At 44.8% G+C, this 10,808-nt stretch overlaps 1 protein-coding gene across 1 annotated transcript in view; it reads right to left on the bottom strand.

Moving 5' to 3' along the window:
• ADPRM (ADP-ribose/CDP-alcohol diphosphatase, manganese dependent) overlaps positions 1-10,808 on the bottom strand; it is a 293,792-nt gene that overhangs the window by 74,268 nt on the left and 208,716 nt on the right. The gene's annotated exons all lie outside the window — the stretch shown is intronic.

Genomic DNA, 10,808 nt, shown 5'->3' with positions numbered 1-10,808 from the left:
TCTGCCCCTCCTCTGCCCACACACACTCTCTCTCTCTCAAAAATAAACAAATAAACTTTTTTTTTTAAAAAGAGGAATTCTTAGGGAAGCACAAAGATAAAGGAGGTGACAAAAACAAGGGCACGAGAGGAATGGAAAGCTTCTGGTACTTGTAACCACAAGCCAACTCCTAGCCAGGTTAACATAAAACCTCACTCCAAAGCCTTATTTACTCAGGCCCTCTTACCAGATTTATCATCTCTGCTTCACAACTAAAAAGGATAACGAAAGCTACAAGACGTCTACACGGTCTGACGATATGAGACAAGCATGAGAACCGGACACAGGTATGACACAGATTGTGGAATTATCACCTAGGAAATTCAAAAATACCTGTGATTCATATGTTAAAGGATTTAATGGAAAAAATTAACAACACGCGAGAGCAGATGTAATGTAATCAAGAGAGGTGCAATGTTAAGAAAGAATAAAAAAGCAAATGCTAGAAATCAAAAAACTTTGTAGCAGAAACGTAAAACGTCTTTGATAGGCTCGTCAGTAAAATTCTTTCCTCTGATATCACTGAGGAAAGAATCACCAACCTGAAGAGAGGTCAAGAGAAACTTCCCAAACTAAAATGCAAAGGGAAGAAAGGATGAAAACAACAACAACAACAACAACAACAACAACAACAACAACAACAACACAGCATGTTCAAGAACAGTGGGACAATTTTAAAGGTGTAACATGCATGCAATTGGAATTCTAGAAGGCAAAGAAAGGACAAAGCAGAAGACATATTTGAAATAATAATAACTGAGAACTTGTCAAAATTAATGGCAGACACCAACCCACACATCCAAGAAGCTCTGAGAACACGGCAAAAAGAATACCAAGAAATCTACACCTAGGCATATTGTGTTCAAACTTCAGAAAATCAAAAGCAAAGAGAAAAATTTTGAAGCATCCGTATCTACATGAAAAAAGGAAGAGCTTTGGAGAAGGAGTAGCTGAAGGTGAAAGAAAGTGTTATGTTTTTTCTTATGCTTAATTTATCAACAAGATAACTGTTTAAAGTAACAACAGTATATATACTGGGTATTTAGGACATATGGATATGCGGATTGAATGACAGTAATACCACAAGGGATAGGAAGGAGGAATTGGGATTATTCTGTTATAAGGTGGTTGTACTAAATGCCAAATTGTATAATGTTATTTGAAGGTGGACTTAGGTTACTTAAGTATATATATTGCAAACTCTAGGGTGACCACTATGTTTTTTTTAGTAAGTATAATTGGTATTCCATGAGACAAAATGGAATCATACAAAATGCTCTATTATAATCAGAGAAGGCAAAAAAAGAAAATTTCTTAAGAGGGGAAAAAGTGTAAAAATAATTATGTACCACAATCTCGTGGGATTTATTGCAGGTATGAATGCTGGTGTAACATTTGAAAATCAATCAGTATAATGCAGCACATCAACAAAGGAAGAAAAAAAAATCACAAAATATCAACTCATTCAGAAAATATTCTGACGAAATCCAACACCTATTTATGATAAAAACTCCCAAAAAACTAAGAATATAGAGAAACTAACTTGACCAAAATAATCTATTAAAAGTGCACAGCAAACACCATAATGGTGAGAAACTATCGAGATACTTCTCTTTTAAGATAAATACAAAGCAAGGATGTCCCTTCTCACCATTCGTATTCAACATCATACTGAAAGTGCTAGCCAGTGTGTGGGGTGAGGGGAAAGACACAGAAAGGAAACAAACGGGGTGCCTGGGTCGTTCAGTTGGTTAAGCGTCCAACTTCAGCTCAGGTCATGATCTCACAGTTTGTGGGTTCAGGCCCCGTGTTGGGCTCTGTGCTGACAGCTTGGAGCCTGGAACCTGCTTCCGATTCTGTGCCTCCCTCTCTCTCTGCCCCTCCCCTGCTGGTGCTCTGAGTCTCTCTCTTTCTCAAAAATAAATAAACATTAAAAAATTTTAAAGAAAAGGAAATAAAGAGTGTGCAAAATGGGAACGAAGAACTAAAACTGCCTTTGTTCAGAGGCGATATGATTGTCTACGTGAAAAATCCCAAAGAATCAGCATATATTCTGGAACTAATAAGCAACTACAGCAAGGTCACAGGATAAAATGCTAACACACAAAAGTCAATTGCTTTCCTATATAACAGCAATGAACAACTGGAATTTGAAACTAGAATTATAATACTATTTACAATAGCACTGCAAAAAAACAAGGAAAATATTAGGTATGAGTCTAAGACAATGTACAAGAAGTACATGTGGAAACAACAAAACTGATGAAAGAAATCAAAGATCTAAATAAATGAAGAGGTGTTCCATGTTCATGGATTGAAGACTCAATTTTATTAAGATGTCAAATTCTTCCCCACTTGATTTATGGATTCAGTGCAATCCCAATCCAAATCCCTGAGTTTATGTCCACCATTGTAGTATTGGGCTATGCTCTCATTTGGGAAGGAAGACACATTCAGGTGTTTCAAGATCAAAAAGGAGGATTAAGATTTATCGCTAAATACCACCCACGATAGTAATTAATTTACACATTAGAGCTATCATATAATCCTCATAACAATCATGTGATGGAAACTCACACACGCTCTCTGACAAAACTTTTTGACTTCACCAATCCTTCAGAGCTTCTTTGGTCATGGCTAACAATTTTCTCCACGCCAATGGTCAATTCTTCGCATTCCTCTTACTTATATGGCACCAGTGGCAATAGTTAACATACTTTATCATTCCCTCGTCCTTCAAGCACTCCTTTTCTTGGCTTCCAGAACACCTCACTGGTTAGTCTTAGTCTCCTTTGCTGCTTCCTCCTCTCCTCTCTGACATTTCCACATTGGAGAGTTCCAGGGCTCAATTCTCCATCCTCCTCTCTTCTACAGGGTTACCCTCTCCCTCCTTGGACTCTTAGAGTTCCAAGGTTTTCAAAACTCATCTGTGCTGGATTCCAAATTTACATTTCCAGCTAAGAAACCTCTTCTAAACTCCAAACCTGAAACCATATAAGCAACACGTGCTCAACATCTCCACCTGGAGATCTAATAGCTATCTCCAATTTAACATGTACTAAACTGGGTTGCTGATCTTCCCTCCAAAACCTGCTTTATCCACAAGCTCATTACCTGTCTCCATATATGGTAGCTACATCCTTCCAATTTCTCAGACCCAGAATTTGGAGTCATCCCTAGGGTGACTCTCTGAATGTCAGCATCCCAACCCTCTGCCTGTGAGATTCTAACCCATGAGCACCAAGTCCTGTTCTCCCTTCACTATTTGCTCAAATCACCTTCTCAATGAGCCCACCCTGACCAGCCTCACGTACGCTGACCACCCCCATCACTCTCAATCCCCCTTTCCTTTTGTCCCCTTTCTCTCCTGGCACCTATTAATTTCCATCACATGTAACTTACCCATTGGACTATTTTCACAATCTGTCTCTGCTGGGCAGAGATCTTCATCTGTTTTATTCACTAATATATCCCAGGCATATAATATAGCACCCGGTACCTGGGGAACATCCCACAAATAATTATAAATACTCTATGAATACGATTGCTTCTGTTTCACAAATGAGGTCAACTTCAGTGTTGCGGATAAAATGATGAATCTGGGGTCCCAGATAGGCTTGATGTCCAAATCTTGGTGCTTTCTATCATTGGGTTTGTTTTTCGTTTTTTTGTTTTTTTTTCTCCTCTCTTTATTTTTTTTTTTTAATTTTTTTTTTCAGCGTTTATTTATTTTTGGGGCAGAGAGAGACAGAGCATGAACGGGGGAGGGGCAGAGAGAGAGGGAGACACAGAATCGGAAACAGGCTCCAGGCTCTGAGCCATCAGCCCAGAGCCTGACGCGGGGCTCGAACTCACGGACCGCGAGATCGTGACCTGGCTGAAGTCGGACGCTTAACCGACTGCGCCACCCAGGCGCCCCTTTTCTCCTCTCTTTAGATTAAGTGCACCAGAACTGGCTACACAGCCAAATCACCGGAGGAATTTTCATATAACACTAGATGCCACTCTGAGTTTCATTCAGTCAGAGGTGGGGTGTACGTGTCTGGATTTTCACTTTCCCAACCGATTCTCATGAGTGTCCAGGTTTGTGGACCACTGCCACAGATCCCATTCTCCGATGTGGGCATGTTTTGCTTCCAGAATTCTTAAAGAACTTGAAGGGGATGTCCAGGAATAGTTAGCTCATCGATACAGCAGTAGTTAACTATATGGCATCATAAGCCATAACTATACGGCATCATTACCCCACATTCTTCAATTAATAAAACGGAAGTTCCTCCTTTTGGACATCAATGCCACTTAAAAAAAAAAATGAAATGTGAGCTTGTTTTTATGTGTGTTCTTCCATGGCCTGGAATGCCCCCCATGTGTCCAGTCAATTCCCACTCATCCGTCATGATTAAATCCGAGCGGTCCCTTTTCTTGGGATCTTTTTCCAAATCCCTCCCCGATTTTCTTTTTGGAGTGAGGCTCTCCCCTCGCTCTACTCCTATGGCATTTCTGTGCCTTTCAATTGAGACAGTGTGTTGTGGTAAGTCATCAACTCTTCTTGTAGTATTAGTAACAGGACTACTTTTATTTCAAAGGGAGAAACCCACCTCTACTTGGCTTAAGAAGAAAAGAGAATTGATTAGCTTGTGGAATTGCAAACTTCGTGGGTGGCCCTGTCACCATGGGATACAGGGGCTCCAATGACAAGTTCAGGAGTGTGACTTTCTCAAAGCAGAAGGCTGCCGGGATGGCTGTGAGAATCTCCAGGCTTCCGTTCTGCCTTTTAGCAAAAGAAGAACACCCGAGTCCCCAGAGTCTTGATAAGAGTTCCTGGACTGACTCTCCCTGGGACCGCCCTGGGTCATGTTCCCTCCAGGAACCAATCACTGCAGCTTGGAAGGAGTGCAGATGTACTCGGACGGGCCAGGTCCAAAGTGAGTCACACACGGCAGAGGCCCGGCACACCTAGACGCCTTGAGAGCAGGGACCTTGTCTTCTTGTTCTCTCACGTATCTTCATTTTCCTCGCGTAGCGCTGAGCACATACAAGGCAGCTCATGCTTGGTAAACGCATCAGCGTAACAAATGAACATAGTCTGGGTTGTCGTGAAAACCATCCATTATTACCCTGCGCCATGATATACGGTGTCCCCAGGGGCTGCAGATGCGGTCTAACACCGGCTGCCTACTGTGTGCAGGCTGTGGGTTACGATACTGTATGGAAAGTAAGCCTCTGCAACAGATACAAAGATGCTTTTGTTGTTGTTGTTGTTGTCGGGGTTTTTTGTTTTTTGTTTTTTTTTTGTTTGTTTGTTTGTTTTTTTGTTTTTGTTCACCTCCGAACATGACTATTGGTAAAAACACTGTCAATTCTTTAATTAGGTATCCCAGGAGACCAGGCCGGGGATGTTGTAGGATGACAAAGCCAACAGGAGGGGAAGTGGAAATGTCACCCTCGTTAGTGTGGTTATTCACAGGAGGAAGGGCCCACCCAGGGCCCTGGGGAGTGTCAGAGGGCAGCTTCCTGCTAAGACACTGAAGTGAGTGGAAGAGATGGCAGCTGGCAGGGCCTTGGGGGGGGGGGGCACACTGAGAAATAAGGCAGAGGGAGGAAGAACCTGTCCCCTGGGGGATCTGTAGGACTTTTTTCCAAGGTGATCTTGAGATGTGCGTGTTGTGGTTATTGCTTATTTATTTCCTATTTATATTAATGTCCTCTTATTATGTGCCACTTCGAACCACCATGGGCTCGAGCTCTCTGACCAAGCAGAGGGCAGATGAAGGTACTTTCTGAAACACAGCTCCCTTCTCTCCCCGAAGCCCTGCCACACGCCCCGGCCAGCCCCCCGCTGCAGAGGGCGAGACTGCTGGCCGTGTGCCTCTCCTCCATGCTGCTCGCAAGCCAAAGGGCAGACCGGCCACAAAGCTGCCAGAACGTTCAGCTGAGGAAGATGTGGGCTGCCGCAGGAAAAACTGAGACTCAACCCAAGTCCTGACTTGGTGTCCCTGCTCTGTCACTAACCAGCCACGGGACGCCAGGCGAGTCGACCCATCTCATTTCTTAGCTTCCCCATGTCTTAAAAACTAAAAACCAAAACAAAACACGAAGGATTCTGGAATTCTCTAAAGTCCCTGCCCTGGAATGAATAAAAACTGCAATAAACGAATCATTATGCCTTTGCTGCCAGGACCAGATCTGGATCTTTGCGGTGACAGAGTCTGCTACTTGTAGGGAAGAGCATCCAATTCTGGCTAAGTTAAGCTCAAGGGATAATGGGTCATAAAGGACTCAGGGGTGTTGGGAGAGGCAGGCTTGGGAATGGCAGAATTCCAGAGGCAAGAGGCCGGGGCCACATTTGTCCCATAACAAGAGTGACTGGCTGGCACCCTGTCCCTGGATGCAATAGAATGCCAGCCATTTTCGGGCATCCTGTCTCTTTGCAAGCGGGAATTCACCTCCTTGGCTTAGACCGGGTCATGAGATGATGAACCTCCAATGACTTCTCCATCAGACTGTATTTAACAAGGAAGAAACTTTGCCTCGGAGGAAATCAGAAGGCGCCGGAGAATGGAAACAGATGCCAAGCATCCAGGAAACAGGAAAGAGGAGAGACAAATGCTGTTGTTCTTTGAGGAATGCTTTTTCCCTGCCGTCTAGAATCCCAACGGCCCTGGACCACACGTGCAACCAGAGAGAGCCTCCAAGTTCACAGCATGGCTACCCAGCCCCCAAACGACAGCACTGGCTCCCCACTGTCCTCCGCAGCTTTCCATGAAGACCGAGAAAGAGTCCCTTGATCGTTGACCCCCCCCAACAAGTAACTTAGGGAGAAATCTTCCATACAATTAGTGGTTTAGCTAAACAGACATCGCAGGGAACACTGTGTTGGCAAGGAGTCTACCAAATTGCATTCACAAGTAATACATTAAAATGGTGATCTCTGTTGACCATGGACGGCCCCCCTGGAACTTGCAGAAGGGGTGCTGGGTGCAAGATCGGGGATTCAAATCTGAGTCCTCGCTCAGAGGGGGAGCCTCTGGGGGGTGGCGGGGGGGAGGTCTTTTGCTTCTTAGCACCCAAGCTGGCTAGCAGCTCTATTCTGCCATCCCATGGCTAGTCTACCTTCTCCACGCAACCTCCCCCAACCTTCTCACTCCCAAACCACGCCCCAACACTCACACCTTCGCCCCCCACCCTGTTCTTCAGCCTCTCTGTCTGAATACAGCATCAGTCCCTCAGGCTGAGCCAAGGAACTGCCTCTCTGGGTTGATGAGAACAGGCTCTCTCCACCCCCTGGTCTCTGAGGCTGCCCATAGCCCCTGCAGGTTAAGCAGAGAGGAGATTAGAAATTATCTAAATCACAACAATTCCCTGGCAGCTTTTGTATGATTACAGGCTCTGGTGAACTAAACTGTCCAGCTGGGTAATTGAAGGAAACATAGTTATTGAAATTCACATGCTTACAGTTATACTTAGCCCCTGGATATCAGCAAAGCTAACCTGAAGAGAATAAAAAGCCCCTTGCAGCTTTCCAAGTAAGCATTCTGTACAGGCCCTTTGGGGTTTAACTCTCCGGTGGCGAGAGAGCTTTGATTTTCTCCGCTCTCGGTGCCTCTCAGCTGCTGCCAGCTGTCAGCTGGGTTGCCGGGGCTCAGGCAGGATATGGAAATGGGACCCACGAAAGCTAACATTCCCCCTTCATAAAAGGCTTTGCCCAAAAGGTGTCAGCAACATGGCCTTACTTTTCAGATTTCATTTTCTGCTCCGAAAGACGAGGCTTTCATCAGCTGGTGAGTTCGCTCGGAGTGACAGCTGCAGTTTGGAAGCAGATGAAGCACCTAGTGCTGAAAAGCCGGCCTGTGCGAGGTCACCCTGGGATCCACACAGCTTCACGGAGACCAGCTGGAAAAACAGGAAGCCCAGGCAAAGCACAGGGTGCGTTACACGCAAACAGATACACTTTCTTTCCACGCAAAGCAGGGCTCGCGGTGAGGGCGCCCCGCACCAAGTTACAGAATCGCAAAGAGACATCCAAGCTCATCAGAACCCATCCACTGCCAGATGTTGGAATCCTTTTCCTAACCACCCCCACATGATCTAATTAATCTAGGGTTTTAATTCCGTTTCAATTAAACGTGATCGGTGAGTGCCTCTCTTAGTTGAGGTCTGGAAGGCCACATTTGAGTTCATCAGGAAGGAGTATCGTGTGACATCTGACGAAGGCCCGGGTGGGAGCAAGTCACGGCAATTGTGCGAGGTGTTTGCGCTCTCTGACTGCAGCTGTGTGCGGTGTCGCTGGTGAGAAGATCCATTCTCACAAAATAGGCCTGGCCCCCGTAGCCCTGGGATGACACGTGAAGGCAGAAACCAGCCTGGATGGAGAACTGTTAAGACCGTTGGCCCCCTGGGCCAGCAGCTTGGGAGCAAGGAATACGACAAGTCCAGCTACCAGAAGTGCATCTTGGCAAAGGTTTATGTAGGTCCTATCACCCAAGTTTGGAGCTGTTTCTCCTTGGAGATCTCATCCAATACTCTCAGCTTCTCGTTGTATGCCTGTAAAGCACCTCAAAGCATAAGACAGCACCTCATTGTAAGTCCCGGCAAAACCTGGATGGATCCAGGATCCTGGATCCACGCATCATCGCCAATAGCAAGCAACAAAAGACAAGTCAAATGCAAAGGACACAAATCCTACGTATTGGGGGAACAGCGAAAGCAAATCCTGGGACATCAGAAGAAATGCAAGCTAGAATCTCCAGACAGCCCGTCTGTACATATGGAAATGCAGAATTTTCTTGAGCAACAACAGGATTTAACCGAAAGATCAAAGAGAAGCGAGGGGGGCCTGGGGGGGCTCCGTCGGTTAAGCGTCTGACTTCCGCTCAGGTCATGATCTCGCAGTTTGTGAGTTCGAGCCCTGCGTCGGGCTCTGTGCTGACAGCTCGGAGCCTGGAGCCTGCTTCCGATTCTGGGTCTCCCTCTCCCTCTGCCCCTCCCCCGCTTGCACTCTCCCTCCCTCCCTCTCTCTCTCTCTCTCTCTGTCTAAAAAAAGAGACGTGAAGTACTAGCCAAGGGAGACTTGGTTTCAGACCCCTGCCCCTGAATGAAAGCCCAGCGTGGCTTACCCCAACTCAGACTGAATAGTCCCCAAAAGGAAGCACAGGCCCTATGATGGGAGAGTTAAGAGCATTCATGGATTGCTATTTGAAATTATACCTAAATCTTATTCATCGGGCTTCTGAATTGGGAGTAAAGCTCACACTTGTATTTCCTGCAACAAAAGAAGGTTTGCAAAGTAAAATAGATTGCATAAATCCCATTTAAGGGAATTACTAGGACAAACTGACTTTAAGGACGTCGGCACATTAATCGTTGGAATAAAGATGGATAGAACCAATTACCAATGGGTTTCAGAGAGTTTCCAAAGTGGTCCTCCAGGGTCTCCACTCAGAAACACTTTGTCACCAATTCATGTTGTGCGTCTAAAATCTGGTATAAGAAGCTGAGGGTTGTCTTTTTTTTTTTTTTTTTTTTTTTTAAGTAACTCAGATAGCCGATCCCCTAACGGGGAGTTTATTCCACTTTAAAGAAATCCAATCTATGAAGAAAATCTAGAATTATAGAACAAATAATATGCTATTAAAAACTGCTGTAATATTCCTATGAACAGAAAGTTTCCCTACCGAATCTCACATTTGACTCTTTCCAAACAGAGAGGGAGAGAGGCAAACCATAAGAGATTCTTAAATACAGAGAACAAACTCAGGGTTGATGGGGGGGGGGGGGAGGAAGGGGAGAGGGGAAAATGGGTGATGGGCACGGAGGAGGGCACTTGTTGGGATGAGCACCGGGTGTTGTAAGTAAGTGATGAATCATGGGAATCTACTCCCAAAACCAAGAGCACACTGTATACATCATTATGTTAGCTAACTTGACAATAAATTATATTAAAAATAAATAAATACATACATACATACATACATACATACATACATACATAAAAACGTTTAACTCTTTCCATAAAATAAACCTAAGGACGACTTTTTAGGAAGATGTCAGTGATACAAAGGGACCCATATCTTTGGAGCAGGTTTATGTCAGCAAGTCTGGGACATTTTACATGCTCTCTTGTGGGAGCCACTTGGTGCAAACAAGAGTCTGTGGCTTAGTATGGGTGGGGGTTGCCCTTGGTATAAACCAAGGGTATTGTATGGGAAAAATAGCCCATCCTGCTCACTGCTAATGGAGTATATGAGCCTCTGTGGGAATGTTCACCCATTTCTATACCCAACAAAACTGTACTGAGCACCTGTGTTGCACATAATACATTCATTTACATTTATATGAATATATACACGCAGCACATGGACTGTCCAGGAAATGAGTTCCATCTCTAGGGACTGATAGTGCAGCTCGATTAATGTTTTTGGTGGACTGGTATCCATTCCTACCTTCTGACAATCTCCTAATTTCCTTTTGAGGAGTCACCTCTGTCTTCTTGGATTCATCATGGAAGGATATGATCAGAGTATCTGCTGATATTCTGATATCTACCTTCTCCTGGTCAGGTGTTGAGCTGGGCCAGTAGGTCTCTCCCTATTGACAGTGTGGCTATTCCGTGCTATCTGGTACCAATTTTTTTTTTTTTTTAAGTTTCTGTATTTATTTTGAAAGAGACAGAGCATGTGGGTGCATGTGTGCGAGTGGGGGAGGGGCAGAGAGAGAGGGAGAGAGAGAATCCCAAGCTGTCAGTGCAGAGCCCAGTGCAGGGCTTGATC

The sequence above is a fragment of the Leopardus geoffroyi genome, chromosome E1, assembly GCF_018350155.1.
Source record: "Leopardus geoffroyi isolate Oge1 chromosome E1, O.geoffroyi_Oge1_pat1.0, whole genome shotgun sequence".
In the NCBI taxonomy this organism is placed as follows: Eukaryota; Metazoa; Chordata; class Mammalia; order Carnivora; family Felidae; genus Leopardus; species Leopardus geoffroyi.
Note: the sequence above shows the minus strand (reverse complement) of the source record. Positions and strands in the feature narration are given on the sequence as shown.